The sequence below is a fragment of the Callospermophilus lateralis genome, chromosome 7, assembly GCF_048772815.1.
Source record: "Callospermophilus lateralis isolate mCalLat2 chromosome 7, mCalLat2.hap1, whole genome shotgun sequence".
Classification (NCBI taxonomy): Eukaryota; Metazoa; Chordata; class Mammalia; order Rodentia; family Sciuridae; genus Callospermophilus; species Callospermophilus lateralis.
This window is the reverse complement of record NC_135311.1, coordinates 16,267,611-16,287,872: the sequence shown is the minus strand read 5'-3', so window position 1 is coordinate 16,287,872 and position 20,262 is coordinate 16,267,611. Positions and strand designations below refer to the sequence as shown.

General features: G+C 41.4%; 2 pseudogenes; one reads left to right on the top strand and one right to left on the bottom strand.

The window, feature by feature from the left end:
- Positions 1-435: 435 nt before the first annotated feature.
- On the bottom strand, positions 436-7,372 carry LOC143404070 (dual specificity protein phosphatase 4 pseudogene; annotated as a pseudogene).
- Positions 7,373-7,395: 23 nt separating this feature from the next.
- On the top strand, positions 7,396-8,981 carry LOC143403574 (transcriptional enhancer factor TEF-1 pseudogene; annotated as a pseudogene).
- Positions 8,982-20,262: the final 11,281 nt, after the last annotated feature.

Sequence of the window (20,262 nt, the reverse complement as noted above, 5' to 3'; positions counted from 1 at the left end):
GAAGGTCCAAACACAGCACAGAAGTATTCTGTGGACACTGCCCCCCCAACTTGTGCCACTTAACACCTTGCTGCCAGGAACCCAACTTCAAGGGATCCTACCTCCTGGATGCACAGAGCAGTTCCACTGGACACTCACTGTCTTAAAAGAACTCAAATTACCTACATGCCACTCCTACCCTGAATTGCCCATATGCACATGTAGGTTTGTCTCACATGAATTCATCTCATTGAAGAATCAGTTCCAATTGGAACTCTTACTTCAGATGAGACTGGGAAACTGCACTTGTCTATGCAGCAGTAGAAGGCATGATAAATGGAGAAAAAGACATCTGCCATAGTAGACATTAGACTCATTATGTACTTTTGAAACAAATTTATATACTGTTCAGTCCCCATGAGGATCTTGCATCCCTTGCTGGCAGCAACCTTGGTTTTAGGGGTTAGGTGAGTGGCTCCGAGTGCTGGGGGAGGTAGAGCTGAGGCTGAGAAGGTCCAGCAGTCAGCTGAGGGCCAAGTGCACACCCAGGGAGATAGGGAAGCTGAAGACAAATTGTGAGGTAAGGGTGGAGATGGGCTTGCAGCTCCCCTAAGGGGCCTGAAGGGCTGGCTGGCCTGGAGGGGTAGGATGTGGCCAGCACCTGGGACAGGTGCTCCATGCAGCTGAAGGCCTTCTCCAGCCTCAGCTGCTCACTCCTCATTCCTGCTAAGCCAAGCAGATGGTAGCAGAGCACACGATGCCCTTTTAACAGTGCACCATCCCTGGACCACGGTAGTCCTTCACCACACAGTCCTACTCCATGGCTTCCATGAACCAGGAGCCCATGTCGGACTTGTGGTTGTCTTCCACCAGATGCCTTTGTACTGGTAGCATCCTTGCATGTGGTTTGGGCATTCGGAGGAGACATTCAACAGGACTGTGATCCCTAAGGCATTCAGCATGTCTATCCAGGAAGCGTGGTAGGCACCGTGGAAGTAGAGGAACTGAAGACTCTCCAAGGGACCCCTCCGCCTGGATGCGCAGAGCAGTTCCACTGGAGCTGCAGCCCAGGTGACAGAACTCAGTGGCACTGGTGGGATGTCTGCCGGGTCGTTGGTTTTGGAACAGAATTCTGGGTAAGCAGAGGAAAACTTCTCACAGCCACTTTTGAGCAAGCAGATGTCTGCTCACTGGGGCTTAGGATGGAGTGTCTGCACTACTAGGGTCCTGGTGCAGTCCTCCCTGAGCCCTTGGCAGGCGAGCTCCACTCAAAGTAGAGGATGACAGCCAAGTAGAGGATAGAGCACAAGAGGGCGCACTTCCTCTTGGGCGTGCAGGATGGACTCCGGACTCCTGGAGCCTTTGTTCCGCCTATTGTCCTGGGTGTTGTATCAAAGGAGGTGCACCGAACCTCTGATAGGAAAGGTGTGCAAAAAATCGAGCAGCAAGCGTTTGCTGGCGCTCCCCAGCCCCAGGGTTGGGGGCTGCCCCTGCTGTCAGCCGAGCTGCCGCCAGGCACTGCACCATCCACCCCGCCCCTCAACCCATCGCAACCACCAGCTCCCAACCTCTGCCTTGGTGGTTCTCACTTAGCTTCATCAGCCTTTTGAGCACATTGCCGTCCATCTCTCCCAGTTAATCAATCGTCACCATGGAGTGTAGGAACTGGGGCGATTGATAGTCACCCAGGCCAACCAGGCAACAGGAATGGGCGAACCAGGATTAAGAGAAGGAGCCTTCAGAAGTGACAACCAACTTGGCCCCCAGAGGCTTGGGCGGCCAGACCCCTATTGGGTCACCTTCCTCCTGCATGTTCAGGTTACATAGCAGTCCTAGCAGCCTCAGGTGCCTTGCATGAGCTTGCACTCACTAGGGGGTGGCAGCGGAGTGTGTGTGTTGAAGGGAGAGTAGTGCTGGCTCCTTCCTGTTGTTGCCTCAAATGTGTTTTGCTGCTCCTACACATTGGGCTGCAGCCTGCTCATTGCTGCTCTTCCCCTAGCACCCGCCAGAGCTCTGGGCACTGCATCCACTTTTTATGGGAGGAAGTTTGATAATTGGTTTGGCAAGATGCTTGTCATCTATGTTGTCACTGAGATAATTGTTTTTCATATCATACATCATTACAAGAGTATTCATAGTACTAAGTTATTGTAACATCATAGGATCAGTTCGGATAACTTTTGTATTTGGTATTGCTCATTGTGCTTTTCAGTCTTACTTGGTCTTGTCCTCATAAAGTTTAGTGAACTTTTTGAGAAATTCTTTTCTGTGTTCTTGTTTTTCTTTATGGTGTCATCATTTTCTCCTGTCTTTATTTTACCTGGAAAAAGATAATAAGGGTAGGCCTTTATTATCTTTTTCCATCCACTTTGTTCTAATTTCTTCCTTCTTGTTTTTTTTTTTTTTTTTTTTTTGGTTGTTGCTGTTTTGCTTTGTTTTGTTTTTGCAACTACTCAAGGTGGATGATCAGAATCAACATTGATTTTATTATCCATGTACCTTTTTCTAATGTAAGCAAGTTGAAGTAGAAGCAGTACTTTAAGAACTTCTTAAGATACATCCTATTGCTGTTGATTAGTTGAATGTCAGTTATCTTCTGCTCAAAATTATTTCCAAATTTCCTTGTAAGTTTTATCTTTACCCCATATGTATATTTTACTAAAATGCTTCTCTTCATTTCAAAAATTTTGGTGATTTTCCACATGGTTCACTTTGTTGACTCATCATTTAGTTCTGTATTAGATCACTTTCCAACACAGTGACAAAATACCTGAGATAAACAATTGAAAAGAAGGGAAGATGCATTTGAGATTTCCAGGAATCAAGGAAAAAGTGGGAATGTCCAAGAGTGCTGCCTGTACATGGGTCCACTGCCCAGAAACCCCAGCCTCTTTTTGCTTTTCTTTCAACCCACTGTTCAGCCACGCAGCTCCCAGGGAAGCAGGGCACCCACGCAAGGGCACCAATGGCTTTTCTGAAAACAGTAAGCCTCACCCAATCATGGGGCTTTGAGACAGGCAGACAGGATGAACCATGCCAACACAGGTTGACCATTCATGGAAGCATATGTGGTGAACCTGGGCCTGTCTGTTTTGCTGGGTGAGAAAGAGCATTGTGACCTGATGGTGACATAGAGGCTTGAAGTCATTCACGGGTGAACAGAGATGTTTGTTGCCACGTAGCCTCTCCAAGTGCTTTAAAAATGCCCTCCTTTCTAGCCAAGTTTGAAAGGACCTCTAATCTGGCACTCAATGACAACACTGTTCCACAACACTGCAAATGAAGTAACTTTTTCCTTCCCTGCTCCCCCAGCCGTTCCCAAAGAAGTACATCCTTCTTTCTCCAAAACCGTTGCTCCATCTGGAATGGCTCCTTAAAATGGCTTTAGTCCAGGTCAGGCTTCAACGTGGCTCCCAGATGCTCTTCACAGGAGCTGGCACGAGGCAAGGACTCTGTCCCACCTCCACCTCTCCTGCACTTCTAGAAGTCAAGGAGAACTGAACAGTGGAGTCCCCATTTAAATCAAAAGAGGGCCTTTGAAGAGAGTCTCCTCACAGGAATTCAATTTTTCAAAACTATATTAGTATACTTCCAGTAATCTGCCTAAAATTAAGAACTACAATATATGCGAAAGAGAGGAGATGGTGCTTCCAAGTACAAAGGATTCACTTCAGGTCTATGCCTAAGTAATTGCTTTCCCCCATGATCTTGCCAGATAATTCACTGAAGAAAAATCTGAATTGTACCAGAGTTTCCAGGAGCACCTTATGTAATGTGGCCTCTGTCACAGAGAGTAGGCCTAGAAGAAAAATGCTCCAAAGACCCCCCCCCCAAAAAAAATGTTCTATGGTTGTGGTCAATGTGCCCAGGATCCAGGAGCACAAATAAATAAGAAATAGTCCTTTCCCTTCCTTTCTCTTCCCACCCCATCCTGCCTCTCAGTGACAACAAAGTCAAGATCTTCAGCTGACCTGTGCACATCTTCAAGACACCATTCAGCTCCTGGCCACTTGCACATTTGCCTGCTGTGGTGCTGCACTCTTTGTGATCTCAGGTTGGTATGTGCTACATCCACTGGCCCTGGACTCCATGTACATATCTACTCTAAGCAAATTCTTAATTATTATTAGAAATAAATTATCATTAGTGCTTCTCAAGTTTCATGATCAGAGTCAACACTGATTTTATCCCTGTGTCTTTTTCTAATGTAAGCAGGTGGAATTATGAACTGCTTCATCTGCCTCCTATTGCTTTGATTTGTTGAATCCTTGTTATCTGTCAGCTCAAAAGCATTTCCAATTTTCCTTGTAATGTTTTTCTTTACCCCATATATATATTTTATAAAAAGTCTTTGCTTTATTTGAAACTTCTGATGATCTTTGACTTATTTTTTATTGCTAATTCATAATTTAATTCTATGTTCAAATCATCTATTCTCAATAAATCCTCGAGGAAATTTTGAGTCTTGCTTTATGACTGCATTTGGTATCTTGCCTTCACTATTTCAAAATACCTGAGATAAACTTTTTTCCCTTGTACTTTTTCTATTTTCTATTATTATATATTAAACATATATGTTTCCAACTATATATATGGCAGTGGATTTTATTTAGTTATTGTCAACATTTCTCCATATAATGTTCTTTTTTACTAGGTCTGTGTTCATTTTTCATATATGTTTTATATGTATTTTCACATGCATATTCTTTGAATACTCATGGTTTTTTATATATATTCATACCCTAACTTTAACCTTTACACTACACAATATTTAATACTAATCCTAAACTTACCCCATTCCTAATTGAACATTAATACAAAAGCATATATAGTAATATGAATATTCTTACATACATATTCAAATATCCAATTGATAATTGTATACATAAATATTTATATATGTTCACACATAATTTATCTGTACATTAGGAAATTAATAAATGTGTATTTATACATCTCACACCTTTTCATATCTCAAAACACATATATTTCTATGTATTTTAATGCACATTTTAACATGTATATTCTTATAATTACTCATGTTTTTCAATATACCTATTCATTGCCTAATGTTTATGTGTAATTTGACTTGCATTCAAATATCATTGGTATATTTGCATATATACAATTTATATACATATATATACATATATCTGCTTTCACAAATTAAAAATGTGTCTTCCTAAATCTCATATTGAACTCTTCAGAATTTCAAAACATCAAAATTGCACATGTATTCTTAAAATATTCATATATTTCAATATACTTATTCATTCCCTAACCCTAACTATATACAAAATTTAGTACTAACCATAATTTTGCCCCTATAACTACCCTACATTCAGATAAAAGCACATATACTTATATGAATACTCATATGCATTCATATTTACATACACATTTATCACTTATATTTGCAGAAGTGTTATTATATATACATATATAAAATTTATCTTTGCATTTGCATATTAAAAATTTGTATTTATATCTCATATTAACTCTTCCCTATTTCAAAACATATACTTATGTTAATTTTTATGCAAATGTTACCATGCAAATTCTTAGGTGTATTCATATTTCCAACAAGTATATTTATTCCTTAAAGATAAACGTAAATGTAAACCAAAATTTGAAAGTGATAATAACCCTATATTTACTTATATAGTTAAACCTACCTTTAAATAAATGCATATATAATAATTTTAATATTCATTTGTAAATAATTATGTATACAAGTATCAATGTTATATTAGAATATGTATAAGTATATATTCATATATATAATAAATCTGTGCAGTCCTGTATTCATATGTGTCATGTTAAAACCTTTCTTAGTTCAGGGCTGAGACTGGGGCTCAGTGGTAGTGCAATTTACTGGCATGTATGAGTCACTAGGTTTGATTCTCATCACTGCATATAAATAAATAAAATAAAGGTCTATCAACAACTAAATTTTTTAAAATAATAAATAAAAAATAAAACCTTCCCTAGTTCAAAACATATATATTTATTTATATTTTCATGAGTTATTCTAATGAGTATTCTTGGTTTTCCATATGCATTTCTTTTACTAACCCTAATTATTACCCTACACAAAATTTAACACTAAACCTAAATATAACCTTATACCTGAATTTCTACATTAATATAGAACATACATAAAATTGTGAATTTACATGTGTAATGAGACATATATATTCAATTATAAAAAATATATTTGCATATATATTATATATGCATATTTATTTGTGCATTCACAAATTTAAAAATGTGTATGCAAACGTCTCACATTAAGCTCTTTTCTATTTCAAAAAAATATATTTTTATATATTTTCACATGTACATTCTTAGAAATATTCATGTTTTTTGATATACAGATTCATTCCATAGCCATATTGCTAACTCTTGCCATAATTTAATACTAATACTATGCATACCCCTTTAAGTAAATCTAATTTTGCATAAAACCTTGTGTATTTACATAAATGTTTTTGTGTATTTTGATACATATATTCAATTATCAATGGTATATTTGCATATTTTTGTATTAATATATATTTTCTATTTCTGCATTTGCAAAATAAGAAATGTATATTCATACAACTCACATTAAACCTTTCACTGTTTTAAAGCATATGTGTTTATATATATTTTCATAGGTATTTTCACAAGTATATGCTCATTAATATTCATGTTTTCTGAAAAACGTATTCATTCCCAAACATCAACCCTAATCCAAGCCATAATTTAATACTAACTCTCACAACACCCTTATACCTAAACCTATTTACATAAATATATGTGCAGTAATATGAATGTGTATGTGTATTTCAACTTAGATATTCAATTACAAATGGTATATTTACATATATATTATTGGTTATGCATATATAAAATTTATCTCTACAATTGCAATTTTAAAATGTGTATTTATAAGACTCACTTCCCTATTTCAAAACATATACCAGGGGCCGCGGCCCCGCCGCCCGCCGCGGGCGCCCACCAAGCACTTTGCAGACTCGCTTCCACCCTGCGGGCCAGTCCGGGCGGCGGGGCCCGGGCACGGGGCGGCCGGTTCCGGGGACAGGCCATGCAGTGACGCCCCCCCCACCCCCAGTCCACCTTTGCCCGGAGCGCGGGCAGCAGCCAAGCGCACCCAGCCGGCCCCGGGGCAGGAGCGGTGCTAGGCAGGGGTGGGGTGGCCCGGCTCGGGGATCGGGAGCCTGGGAGGGAGCACCGAGCGGAGGACGGGGGAAGCGGCGCCCAAGTTTGCTTTGGACTCCCCGGGCGCTGCGGCGGCTCCAGTGTTCGAGGACTGTTGCTGCCGCCGCCGCTGCCGCCGCCGCTTCATTGCACATTCAAGTGGAAAATTTTCAGGAGTCAGCAGAAACATTGTGTCCAAGAAAGACTGAGTCGCTGTTACCACCAAACCCAGGAGGAGCCTCTCCCTGGAAAACTTCCCTTTGGTTTATTTTCTTGAAAAGGCTCCAGGCTTCGGCTTGGAAAATCCAACCGCCAAAATTGAGCCCAGTAGCTGGAGCGGCAGCGAGAGCCCTGCCGAAAACATGGAAAGGATGAGTGACTCTGCAGATAAGGCGATCGACAACGATGCCGAAGGGGTCTGGAGCCCCGACATTGAGCAGAGCTTTCAGGAGGCCCTGGCTATCTATCCACCGTGTGGGAGGAGGAAAATCATCTTATCAGAGGAAGGCAAAATGTATGGTAGGAATGAACTATAGCCAGATACATCAAACTCAGGACAGGGAAGACGAGGAGCAGAAAGCAGGTGTCTAGTCATATACAGGTCTTAGCAAGAAAGAAAGTTCGAGAAATTCAAGCCGCCATTAAGCTAAAGGATCAGACCGCAAAGGACAAGGCCCTGCAGCACATGGCAGCCATGTCATCAGCCCAGATCGTCTCCGCCACTGCCATTCACAACCAGCGGGGGCTGCCTGGAATTCCACGCCCCACCTTCCCAGGGGCACCGGGGTTCTGGCCTGGAATGATACGAACAGGGCAGCCAGGATCCTCCCAAGACGTCAAGCCCTTCGTGCAGCAGGCCTACCCCATCCAGCCAGCGGTCACGGCCCCCATTCCAGGGTTTGAGCCTACGTCAGCCTCAGCTCCCTCGGTCCCTGCCTGGCAAGGGCGTTCCATTGGCACAACCAAGCTTCGCCTGGTGGAATTCTCAGCTTTTCTTGAACAACAGCGAGACCCAGACTCGTACAACAAACACCTCTTCGTGCACATTGGGCATGCCAACCATTCTTACAGTGACCCATTGCTTGAATCCGTGGACATTCGTCAGATTTATGACAAATTTCCAGAAAAGAAAGGTGGCTTAAAGGAATTATTTGGAAAGGGCCCTCAAAATGCCTTCTTCCTCGTAAAATTCTGGGCCGACTTAAACTGCAATATCCAAGATGATGCCGGGGCTTTTTATGGTGTAACCAGCCAGTATGAGAGTTCTGAAAACATGACAGTCACCTGTTCCACCAAAGTGTGCTCCTTTGGGAAGCAAGTAGTAGAAAAAGTAGAGACGGAGTATGCAAGGTTTGAGAATGGCCGATTTGTATACCGAATAAATCGCTCCCCGATGTGTGAATATATGATCAACTTCATCCACAAGCTCAAACACCTACCAGAGAAATATATGATGAACAGTGTTTTGGAAAACTTCACAATTTTATTGGTGGTAACAAACAGGGATACACAAGAAACCCTCCTCTGCATGGCCTGTGTATTTGAAGTTTCAAATAGTGAACATGGAGCACAACACCATATTTACAGGCTTGTAAAGGACTGAACATGATTATTTATATATATAGATATCTGTATATACACACACCTATGTGCACACACACACTCTCCATTATTGAACGACTGACTGTAAACCTTACCACGTGGGTGGTGTCCTGGCCCCGAGGTCACCCCAAATTTTCTAAATCCTGTTTGAGTGAAGTCATTTTTTCATGTGTTCATACTATCATTGTAGCTGTGAAGTTCTGGTACAGTTGTAAAGAGAAATCGAGTTGTTTCTATGTGTTCTTCAAATCTGCATCCCATAATTCCTGGGGAAAGGAAAACCTAAACAACCCAGGTCTCTCTCTGCAGAGACCTGTTTCTTATTGTGGTAGAAAATATTAAGACAGAGCATTGCCCATGGGACATTTACTGCCTTTACACAAATGTACTTAGTTCTCTCTCTTTTTTTTTTTTCCAACATGAAATTCTTGTTTTAAGATACAAGTAAAATTAATCTTTAAATATAAATGTAAATTAGTACACAAAACTAAGAATCTTTAGACTTATCTTTGTAACTAATTAGGGTGGAAGTTATAAAAAGAATGTAATTCACTAAATTATTTTTTAAATGAAACCTTTCTTTCTTTTTGAAACCAAATGTTAAACTATAGCCTTAAGAAATGCTTGGTAGAAATATCCTAATGAGACAAATTTGTACTTCTTTCCTCAAGGTTAAAACTAATCTTCTAATCCATTAAACTCTTGAACAGGTATTACAGAGGAAGAAAACTTCACCCCTTATCCTTAACATATATAGTATATTTAAAAATGTAAAATTGTATTGTAAAAAACAAACAAACAAACAAAAAACATATACCAGGGGCATAGTGACACAAACCTGTAATCCCAGTGGCTCTGGAGTCTCAGGATGACCTGGAGTTCAAAACCAGCCTCAGGAAAACAAGGCAATAAGCAACTCAGTAAGACTCTCTAAATAAAAATTGACATAGCAATAGGGATGTGGCTCAGTGGTCAAGGGTGGCCCTGAGTTCAATCCCTGGAAACACCTCCCCAAAAACCAAACCCATATATAGGGATATATATTGCCATACAAATATACTCATGTACATTCTTATGAATATTCATGATTTTCAATATATATACATATATTAATTCCTAACCCTAACCTTAAAAACAATAGTAATCCTAAATTTAACAATATACCTAAAAATATTAATATAGCATCATATATAATAATATGAATATTTTTGTTAATTAGACACGTCCATTTCATAAGTATTATTACATATTAATATACATTTATCTGTGTTTATAATTTTTAAAAAATGTGTATTCATGTCTTCTATTAAACCCTTCTCCATTTGAAAAATGTACACTTACATATATATTCATTTGTAATTATATTTTTGTTTTTGACTTACATATTCATTCTCTAACTTTAACCCAAGCTATAATTTAATATTAACTCTCAAAATATCTCTGTAGTTAATTTTACATGAATGTGTATGTAGTAATACGTTTATGTATATTTTGACTTATATATTCAATTTTCAATGGTATATTTGCATATATATCAATATATTTTATATAATTTATCTCTGCATTTGCAAATTAAAAATGTGTATTATGATTCAAATTAAACCCTTGCCTTTTTCAAAACATATATTTTCATACATATTTTCATGTGTACATTCTTATGAATATTCATGCCTTTGATATATATATATATATATCCCTATGTCTAACCCTACAGTATTCCTAAATTTAGTTCTATACATACAACTACATTAATATAAAGCATATGTAATAATATGAATATTCATGTGTAATTAGACATAAATTTAATATCAATGGATAAAGAGTGTGGCATAGGGAGGCAACTTACACGATGATCAGAAAGCAGAGAAAGAGAGAAACTCTTTTCTCCAGATTCAAAATGTATACCTCATACACATGCCTCCAATGACAACTTCCTCCAGCCACACCCCACCTGCCTTGAGTTTACCACTCAACTAATTCACTGATTAGATCAAGACAAACATTCAGTCATTTCTCCTCTGAACCTTCTTGCACTGTCTCACATATGAGACAGTGATTTTCTTTGCCTTCAACTTCATTGATTGGCATGAGACAGACAATCTTTTGCAAGGCCTCACTGACAAGATGTAGTTCAACTTCATCTATTTGTGCTTATCTTCCCATGTTAGCTCTCAAAATATTTTGTGAGTGCTACTCAAGAAAATATGAAATGGTGATCAGTTCTGCTAACACTGAGTATTTGTTTCACTAATATCAAATTTCTACCCTGCTGCTCTGTTTCCATGCTTTTCTGTATATATGATAAACTTGAGTCACAGGGTAATATTTTTGAAGCCATTTTACAATGCCAATCAAACCTGGCATTTTTTATATTAATGATACGCAGGTCAGTCGAGGGGATACCACTATAAGCTGTAATTCACATGTGCACAATCTGGGATAATTCTGTGACTATCAACTGGTTGGTGGTAATGAGATACATCCCAATTTCAGACAAGCTAAAATGTGAAGAAAAGAATACTCTGGCAGACACCCGCAGAATCACTTTGATGCTTCCTTCTATCTTTCTGAAAGTGATGAGAAATGCAGTATGGTGAGCATGGACAGCACCCTGGAGAATGTCCTGGAGGAGGCCACCTTCCTGTGCACTGGCTGTGCCAAGGATTTAGGGCTCCTTCAAGCACTGGTGCAGTGGGGTCCTCGAGATGAGCAGGTGCAGGGGACCAACTGCAGTGCTTGATGGGCCTTTTTGTTGTCTGCTTTGTGGACACTGTGGTGACTTTAGCAGAGTGCGCCCATAAGACATCAACTGGCAAGGCAACGAGGAGAACATGGCCCTAATAACAGCTGTGCCTGCAGGACACCCCACCATCACCAACTACCTATTGAAGTATTTCTCTGGTCTTGATCTTGAAAGAAGGAACATGTTCAGCTTCACTGCCATGATGAAAGTCACCATGCAGGGCTAAATGGAGTGTGCCAGAGTCCTGATGCAGGGGCAGATATACATGGAAGGGAGACCCGTCATGAAATATCCCCCCAGAAGTGAGCCGCTTACATAGGCTGGGTGGAGGCTGTGTGCAACTCCCTCCTGAACATTTTGGGGAAAAGTACAGGCTAGAGCTGCTGCTGGCCTCTGAGGAAGTTCTGAAGCCTACAACCTCCCAAAAATGCTTGCAGAGACTCACTGAGTTTGTGTGGCCCATGCTGACCTAGCACTCCAACTGGGGCCTGGAGGATGGGAGCATCCTAGACCATATGATCAGGATGAGCATCAGCTTTTACAGTCCAATTGTGGCCATCATCTGCCAAACTGTGTGCCCCGAGGACCTTTCCTGTGTGGGAAAAAGGCAGCAGGCAGTAAGGAAATCCTAGCAGCTAGGGGGGAACCAGGACACCCTTGCCCAAGAGAGGGATGAGGAGGAGGGTGCTGAACAACAATAGCAGACTTCTGAGGCCATGAGAGCCTCCAGAGAGGAGATTCCAAGAGTCAGCACCCCATCTCTTTACCTTCCAGGGGCCCAGGGGTCAGCCTCTGCCAGGTGGAAGGCCAGCCTCCTGACCCTCAACCTCCTGCATCAGAGAAGTGAGTGGCCAGGTATTGTGGTCCTCAGCATCCACATCAGCAGGGTGCAAGCAACCACCTTCCAGGGGGACCAGAAAGTCTTCAAGGGCAACACCAAGACAGCACCCACCTGCAGATCCCCAAGTGACAGGACAAGAGTCCAAGAAAGAAAAGAGGAAGGCAGAAGGGGCAGAGAGGAAACACCAGGCAGAAGCACAGAAGGAAAGGCGGGCACCACGCTGGAGGAAAAGGACATGAGGGGGTCTGTTGAGCAGAGGCCCTGTGTCAGGCTAGCAGCTGTGGACCTGGTGCAGAGTCTCAGGTAGGAGGTGGGTGGGTTCATGCAAGAAGTTGAGACATGCAGGGGAGGGGAGAAACACAGGGAGGGGGCCCCAGGATGGATGCACAGAAGGATGCACAGGGCTCCTACAGTGTGCTCTGCCAGTCCTGCACAGCCTCTCCTAACAGACTTCTTCCCAGAATCTAGGAGGTGATGAAGCTGTTTCTAACTGGGAACAACACAAACTGATTTGTCTAACACCCATTCTCCTAGCAATCAATACACCTAAAGGACAATTTACCTAAATGACACCATTTAAAGAACATCAATTAAGAAATTTAAAAAAAAAATTTATCAAAAGGCAGTATTTTTGCATTATTTTGTATTTTTATTCATTATTCACCAATCTGCACCATTTTACAGGTGATGTGGCTCTTTGTATTTAAAGAAGTTTAAATACATGTGCCCCAAGACCCTTGGATTAAAATATTTGTGGTGGCTGTATGAATACACACAGAACTCATGGGTTCTCTATCTTTTTACCATTGGTTTTGGCTTTTACCTTTTCTTTCTAATTGTGGGTGCAAATTTGCACTATATTTTCCAATTAATTTGATTAATTGATGCTGTATATTTGTTTTTATTTGATGAAAGCTTTGGCTTTTACAGCAAAATGATCAAGTGAAACAATTCAGATTTCAGTGTATCTTATTTTAAATCTCTCTTGGCCATACAGTAATAATAAAAATCATTGTCAAAATTTATGAAATAATGCATAAATAAGCTTGCATTTCTAGCTAGATTCATTTTTAAACAGAGACTTTGGATACACTACTTAGTAAATTTTTAAATAGTTATAAGAAAAAAAATGAGTTTTAATAAGAGGGGTAAGTTTAAAAAGTGATTAGTAGAAATAGAAAATTAAGTCATATGCCCTTAGATAAGTCAAATCTTTATATCCTTAAAAGGTAAAAACTATGCAAAAAGGATGAGAAAACCAGAGTGATGAAGTTGGTGAAGTTGGCAGGAGGATGATTTTTAGAAACAGGTGGTTAAAGTTGAGTATTATAAGTTAGATGTTTTAGGCAAATTTCTAAGAGTATTCGGCACTTTCAGTGCAGCTGTCTCTTCCAGGCTCAAGTGGAGTTTACTTATACTTTTCCTTTGATAATTGTCCCTAATGTTCAGTTCATCCTCATGCCAGCTTTATAAAATTTCCAGGATGTGAGGTCTTTGGCAGGACACAGATGTGATTTGCCTGGGTCCTGAGCTCTCAGTGGAGTTTTCTGTCTATGTGTTTATCTCCAAAGCACTGAGAAATTTTTAGTGGATTTTAAAGTATCTGTCACATATGCACTTTATTTAAATGTTAATTTAAATACTGGTCACATGAATTGAAACTATTGTACACTGTTTTCAAGCTGTTTACAATAACCCTGGATTCATGCTGACATGTACCTGTCTGTCTCATGATGCAGGCAGGGGCTGGCACTTGGTTCTCCTTGCTGCTTCCTATTGGCACTCCTGGGTGTGGAGCTTATCAAAGATTTCACACTATCCCTTCACTATTTAACAGATCATAAGGCTGCACCCAGGCTGATGGAGAGACTGCTGAGATAAAAATACCATGCTGCAAAATCAGATTTTAGCACATTTCTCCTAAATCCCAGAAAGGCACCAGGATGAATGCCTCAGAGTTCTGGACCCACCTTTAGAACTACTGATGTTTGTTGGATTTGGAACACCCCTATAAGTTGAGGTTGGTCACATCACCTTGGAAAACAGGGCTGCAAATGACCTCCATTATCTTTGGAGTTTTTCTATGTCCCTGGCATTGTGGCATCTTCATACCATGTCTATGGAATCCATAGCTTCACCTGTCTTACCACAATCCCCTCCATCATCAGCTGAGGGCCCAGCCAGGCAGTGCCAAATGGCCTCTGTTTTCTAATTCTCAATATTGGATGCCCTGGGGCCCACCTGGCAGCTTTGCAACATTTCCCACCCTTACTCCTAATGCAGAGACTGTTGCTGTGTTGCTCTGGGGGAACTGAACAACAGTGTTTGAGTTCCCAGGAGACTGCACTGCAGATTGTGTTGAGAACTGCAGATTCTATTCTCACTGATTTAGAGGTTGTTCTTCCTAGACACCCATCCTGAGTTCCTACAAGAAGCTCTAACTTTGTAAGAATGCCTAATTGTCATTGGAACAGCCAGTGTTAGGCAGATTCTTCTCTGGCTAATTTGGCATCTGGCTGCCAGCAGATTGTCTAATAATCCTGCCTGTTAAGCACCATGGTATACGGGCACTGGGAATGGCATGGAGCCCCATCCTGATAAGCCATGGCTCTTTGCTGCTACCTGACCAGAAATGCACATTCCTCGTCCCATACAGCCCTCTACCTCTCCATAACCCATTGTCAGAGTCTCCAGTGATGGGAGGACTGTCAAAGGTATGGCAGGTGATTTCTTCAGTTTCTGAGTTATTGTGAGGTGTGTGACCTGGGACTTCTCTTCATGTTTGTTCTAGTCTTGTCCAGATGCACAGAATATGCCTGACCAGCATGAGGCATAGCCCATAATACTGCTGAGTCCACAGAAAAGCTCTGAAGATACATGCATTTAGAAAATCCACTAAATCAGCAAACCGAGGTCAGCCCAACAGTTTTTTTGGCAGACTTGAAGATGAGCCTGCCATTTTTCCTGTTCGGTGGAAGCAGTCATTATCTGATGAGTAGTGTGAAGTGAGGAGAATGATACATGCTTGGGAAAGCTCTAACAGTTCTTAGCTGTGATGTAGGTTAGGGACAGAAGAATGTGACTGTGAATCCCAAAGAAGCCAAGTGCAGGAAGAGTGGTGCAGAGCATGGTGCAAACTCTCTCCAGTTCCTCTCTCCAGAATCAAATCACTTCTGGGCTACCTGGGAAGTCCTTCTCTTTGATATCCACAGGTGGGGTCCAAGTGGCTTCTGGATCAGGTGCCCAGCACTTCTCAGTCTGTGTGGAAGCATATTTGGTAGTAAAGTTGTTATACTGCAAGGACAATGTCTCTTCCCTTTTCTTCTCACTAAGGGGGAGGAGATTCCCCTTATTCTTTAGTCTCTTTGGAGAGGGCTGCAGTACAGCAGGTGGACACTCTGCCTAGGCTTGGGGGGGGGGGCAGTGCAAGATGTCAAGGAGCAAAGTTTGGATGTTTTTCAGCAGTTGGTCTTTGGACTCATACCTCTCTCAAGTTAGGGATTTGTGGAAACACAAGGGCAGACATCCTCAAGTGGAATCCTCCTGCCCATGCTCCTCAGATTGGTAGTGTCCCTATGATAAAGGTGAGGGAGGCAAGTGGGGGGTCAACTGGGCTTGTGATCAACCCCTAGGTCACCCTGAGGAGTGCTGGGGCATAGGTAGGCCAGTCAGTTCTTAGGCAACATTGTTAATTTGACCTCTTTCTGGGTATGGGATTCACAGAGATGTGATTTTATGGTCCCTGAGATGGAGAGAAATTGCCCCTGGTCTCCCTGACAGTCCAGCTGACACCATTTGCATGTGTTTTTATTTCTTTGAACAGATGCATCTAGTCCCAGACTGTCTGCCCTCCATTCATCATCTTTCCAGGGGACAGGTGCTGATGAGTGGTGACCTACCACAGTCTTCCCTCCAGCTTCCAAGTTCCTTCCCTAAAATCCTCCTCACTTTCTCTTTTCTTCCCCTGTTCCTTTTATTTCTTGGCCCATTTTCTTCACCCAATTTGGTTAAACTCCTTGCTCATTTTTGGCACCAGCTGTCCTGAGGTCTAAAAAAAGCAGAAAAATAGGGTTCCTAAGAAGCATTATGGTGGGCCTGACACCCTATTAGGTCAAGACCTCTGAGTCCCCAAGTATGAGTGAGCATCATGCACCTCATGCTCCTGTGCTGGGGTTCTGCATCTCAGCACCTCACCCTACCCTGCTTTTAGAAAGGGTGGCCTGGTCTACAACTCTCCTGACATGTGACAGCACAGATGGCACAGGCTTGGGGTTTCTGCTTCCATACAAAAAGTTTATTAACTCTAAAAGCAAATTTCAAGTAGATAAGTATCTTCTCAGGGATTTATATATAAAAACAATTAGAGAAAAGTTGAAGTACATTTTAATACTTTTCAGAGCATGAGTAAATTATGATCAAATTGGACAGAAGAAATAGTTCTAAAACATGGTTAATGCTGCTGATTTTAAAGCAAGATTCCTGAATCTTGCTTCTGTGTGAGCAGAGGTTGCTCTTTGACAACACAGATGGGCCCTTCATCACTTTAACCTCCATAGCTGGTTACTCTAATGCTGGAGGCTGCACAGTGACACTGATGTAGTTTTTCTACTTGCTATGTGTTAAACTGTCCCACACCAGCCCACCACCACCCCAACAAGAAGAGCAGGGAGAGCATGGAGCTGCTCCTGCCTCTGCTTCCTATAGAGAAATGCACATGAAATATCACTGACATCATGGACATCATGGTGTAGCTTCTCAGGTTACCCAAACAGACTCCTGGCAGCACTAGGAAACCTCAGAATGTGAAGAATTGCAATGCCATTACCACCTCCACTTTGGGCACTCCTGAGACACCAGGCTCATTCCATGGCTCAGGAGAGTTTGTGACAAAATAGGATTTGTGATGCCTTTGCCTATTCCTTCCTAGGTGTCAGCAGATAACAGGTCTCTGGGGTAGAGGCTGCTGTGGATGAGACAGAGGACCGGGAGGGTGCCAGATCTCAGACAAGAAATTATGCAAAACCTGCTGTTCCAGACAGTTGGGAAGTATCAGGACTTCCAACTTCCATGAAGAAATGCCTCTTGGAGGCGGGGGAATGAGCCCAAAGCAAGGAGAAGGTAGCCCCTGCATGCTCCCCCCTATAGATGAAAGACCTTTTTGTATGATTTGCCTTCACCTAAGTTTGCTTGAGTTATGCATTGATGCAAGTCTCCTGGGCCCTTTCCCCATGTGCACCTGCAGGGTCATACTGGCTCCTCTGTTAGCACTACAGTTATTTCCCACATGGCTCAGAGTGATTGGGCACTGCTGTAAAATCCAGCCCAGTTGGTTGTTACATGATGAAGTGCTTTTCATTTACAGTATTTCAGATGGTCTCACACATCCTGCACTGGTTGGCTTAGGGTCCTAGTCCTCTAAAGAGGGTGGTAGTTTGGATTTTGAACCTTGTGCCCAGTTTTTGGTTTCCTGCCAACTAGGTACACATGAGTCTGGCTTTGAGGCAGGCAACCCCTTGGAGGGCCTCGGTGTTCTAAGGAAATAAAGGATGGAACATTGGTCATGCAAGATTCTTATAAAACAGAAAACATCAATCATGATAGATCCTTATATTACAACTAAGTCAAGGTCATTGAGACACCAGGAAACTTTGCAGTGGGATGCCATTAGCCACAAAGAACTTACAACAAGCACAGTTATTTCTAAAATGAGAATTGCCTAATTTGCCACTTCTGCATGCATTTAGAACTTGTTTTATGCATCTGTATAATAACTCTTGAGTCAGCTAGTCATTTCTGTGCCCTTGAGTTCACTTGTCTTCATTAAGATTTTAAACAAGTGGCTTAAAAAATGCTTCCGCATTTTTTTAATTTAAAGAAATGGGAGAGGACTAAAAGACCAAAATCACTCTCTGCACTGATTTGACTTGATTTTCAAGGGACATTGAATGCCAGTGCTGCACACTAAATTCCTTCACTCTGACACAGTTTGCAATAAGACTGTGCAAAGTACAGCCCCTTTTGTACTTCAATGAGCACAGTGTGTCACTGGGTGATTGTGTGCAGAAGCAACCAGGTACATACACATGCATGAACACTATGTGTGCACAGATGACTTCAAGGGAGACCAAACTGCCTGCCTGACCATGGCTTCCCAAGGGAGTGTCGCTTTTGACCCACTTAGTCAGAAGAATCACAAGCTTAAGAATTCCCTGGGAGTCCAGGTGACACATGTTGTGGCATAGGCCTTAGTAAAAGATGACCCAGGCAGTTTGAATAGAACTGCTTTGGCTGGTCTGAAATCTCTTCCTTAATCAAGGCACCTTAACACCAGTTTGAAGTTCTGAAATCTGGTTTAGAGCACACAACTATGGCTAGACTTGATGGAAACCAAGTGTGTGATACCATACTCCCAGAAATGGTAGCAGCAAATTCATGAGCCCTTAGTATATTTAGACTCTTATTTTGAATCAGATGCTTCATTCAAATGAAGGGTTAAAGCTAATCTTTATGGAACTTTCTTAGTTCAGATGACAGATGGCATTTACTGTGTTTTTAACAGTGGTGGTCAGCTATGTACTGCTATGCCCTACTTGGTGGTATAAGCCATTATCATCTAGAAAAGTCATCTGAGACACATCAATTTGGAGAAGCAATCCCCCATAATACATGAGAAAACTTAAATATAGACAGTGAAGAGAGGAAAGGATAATTCAAAATAATACAGTAAGAACAAAATCAAGCTGAGAGCCCTTGTTGTCATTGTTTTCAATTTGCCTAAGCAAATAAGTACAGTGTTGTCAATACAATATTCTTTGTAAGAAAATTAACTTAAGATTGCCAAAACATAAGATCAAGAGTTAGAGAGAACTCGTGCCACACTCCAGCCCTAAATTGTTGGAAAAAGCATTGAGTGTAAAGGTGAGTACCTCAATTCTTATTTCTGCCATTTGCTAGCAAATATGACATTGCCACAACCTTTCTGGGTCTGTGACATAAAAACTTTCCATCTCTAAAAGGCAATAAAATATAACAAGACTAGATTAGTTCATGACACACCTTAGTTCATCCTAAAGGGAAAATATTAAAATTCTTGGGGATCTGGTCTTCTTCTAGACCCCCTCTTTCCTGTGGTGATGAAGATGTACATGCTGGATACCAGGCTGGTGAACATTTCTGATACCCAACTCGCATTTCTGGGAAAGAGTATCACAAGTTCCTTTTGAGTTTAAATCAAATCCTACACGTTAACAAGAACCAATGTTTGCAGAGTCTTTACTGTGTGTCAATTCAACACAAGGTACCAGCAGGCAATTATAAAAGAAATGCTCAATGTTGACTCATCCTGTGGATCCAAACGATATAGCTGGACTGCTGAGGTGAACGTACACTAATCAACCCGGTAGCAGATTAAGGGGGGCTTGCCAAGTTCTGGAGTGAGATAATAAATGATGTAGGAATTCAGGAAAGAAAGGATACTGGTGGAGGAGTGGGGTCGGATGAGATGGAACGGGGTTGGGTGTAGAGTTGCAGAGAAAGTAGACCCTGAATTAGAGACTTGTATAAGGAAAACTTGAATCAGTCTCAAGAAATCTGTAAGTTTCTCATTATTCAGGTTTTAACCAGTTACTAGCTCAGAGCAATACATGTGCACAATTATCTACCTGGAATGCAGGAATGCCAGCAGCTTATCCAGCAGGTGAAATTTCCCACTTAGCCTAAACCAGGTGGTCTCAAACTACAAAAGACTTTGGCTCTACACCTGGAAAAAAAGAGCCATTTCTAATCATGTGCCCTGAGTCAGGGAAAACTTTTTGAATAGAAAAGCCAATCACTAGGCAATGAGAGAGAGAGAGAGAGAGAGAGAGAGAGAGAGAGAGAGAGAGAGAGAGAGAGC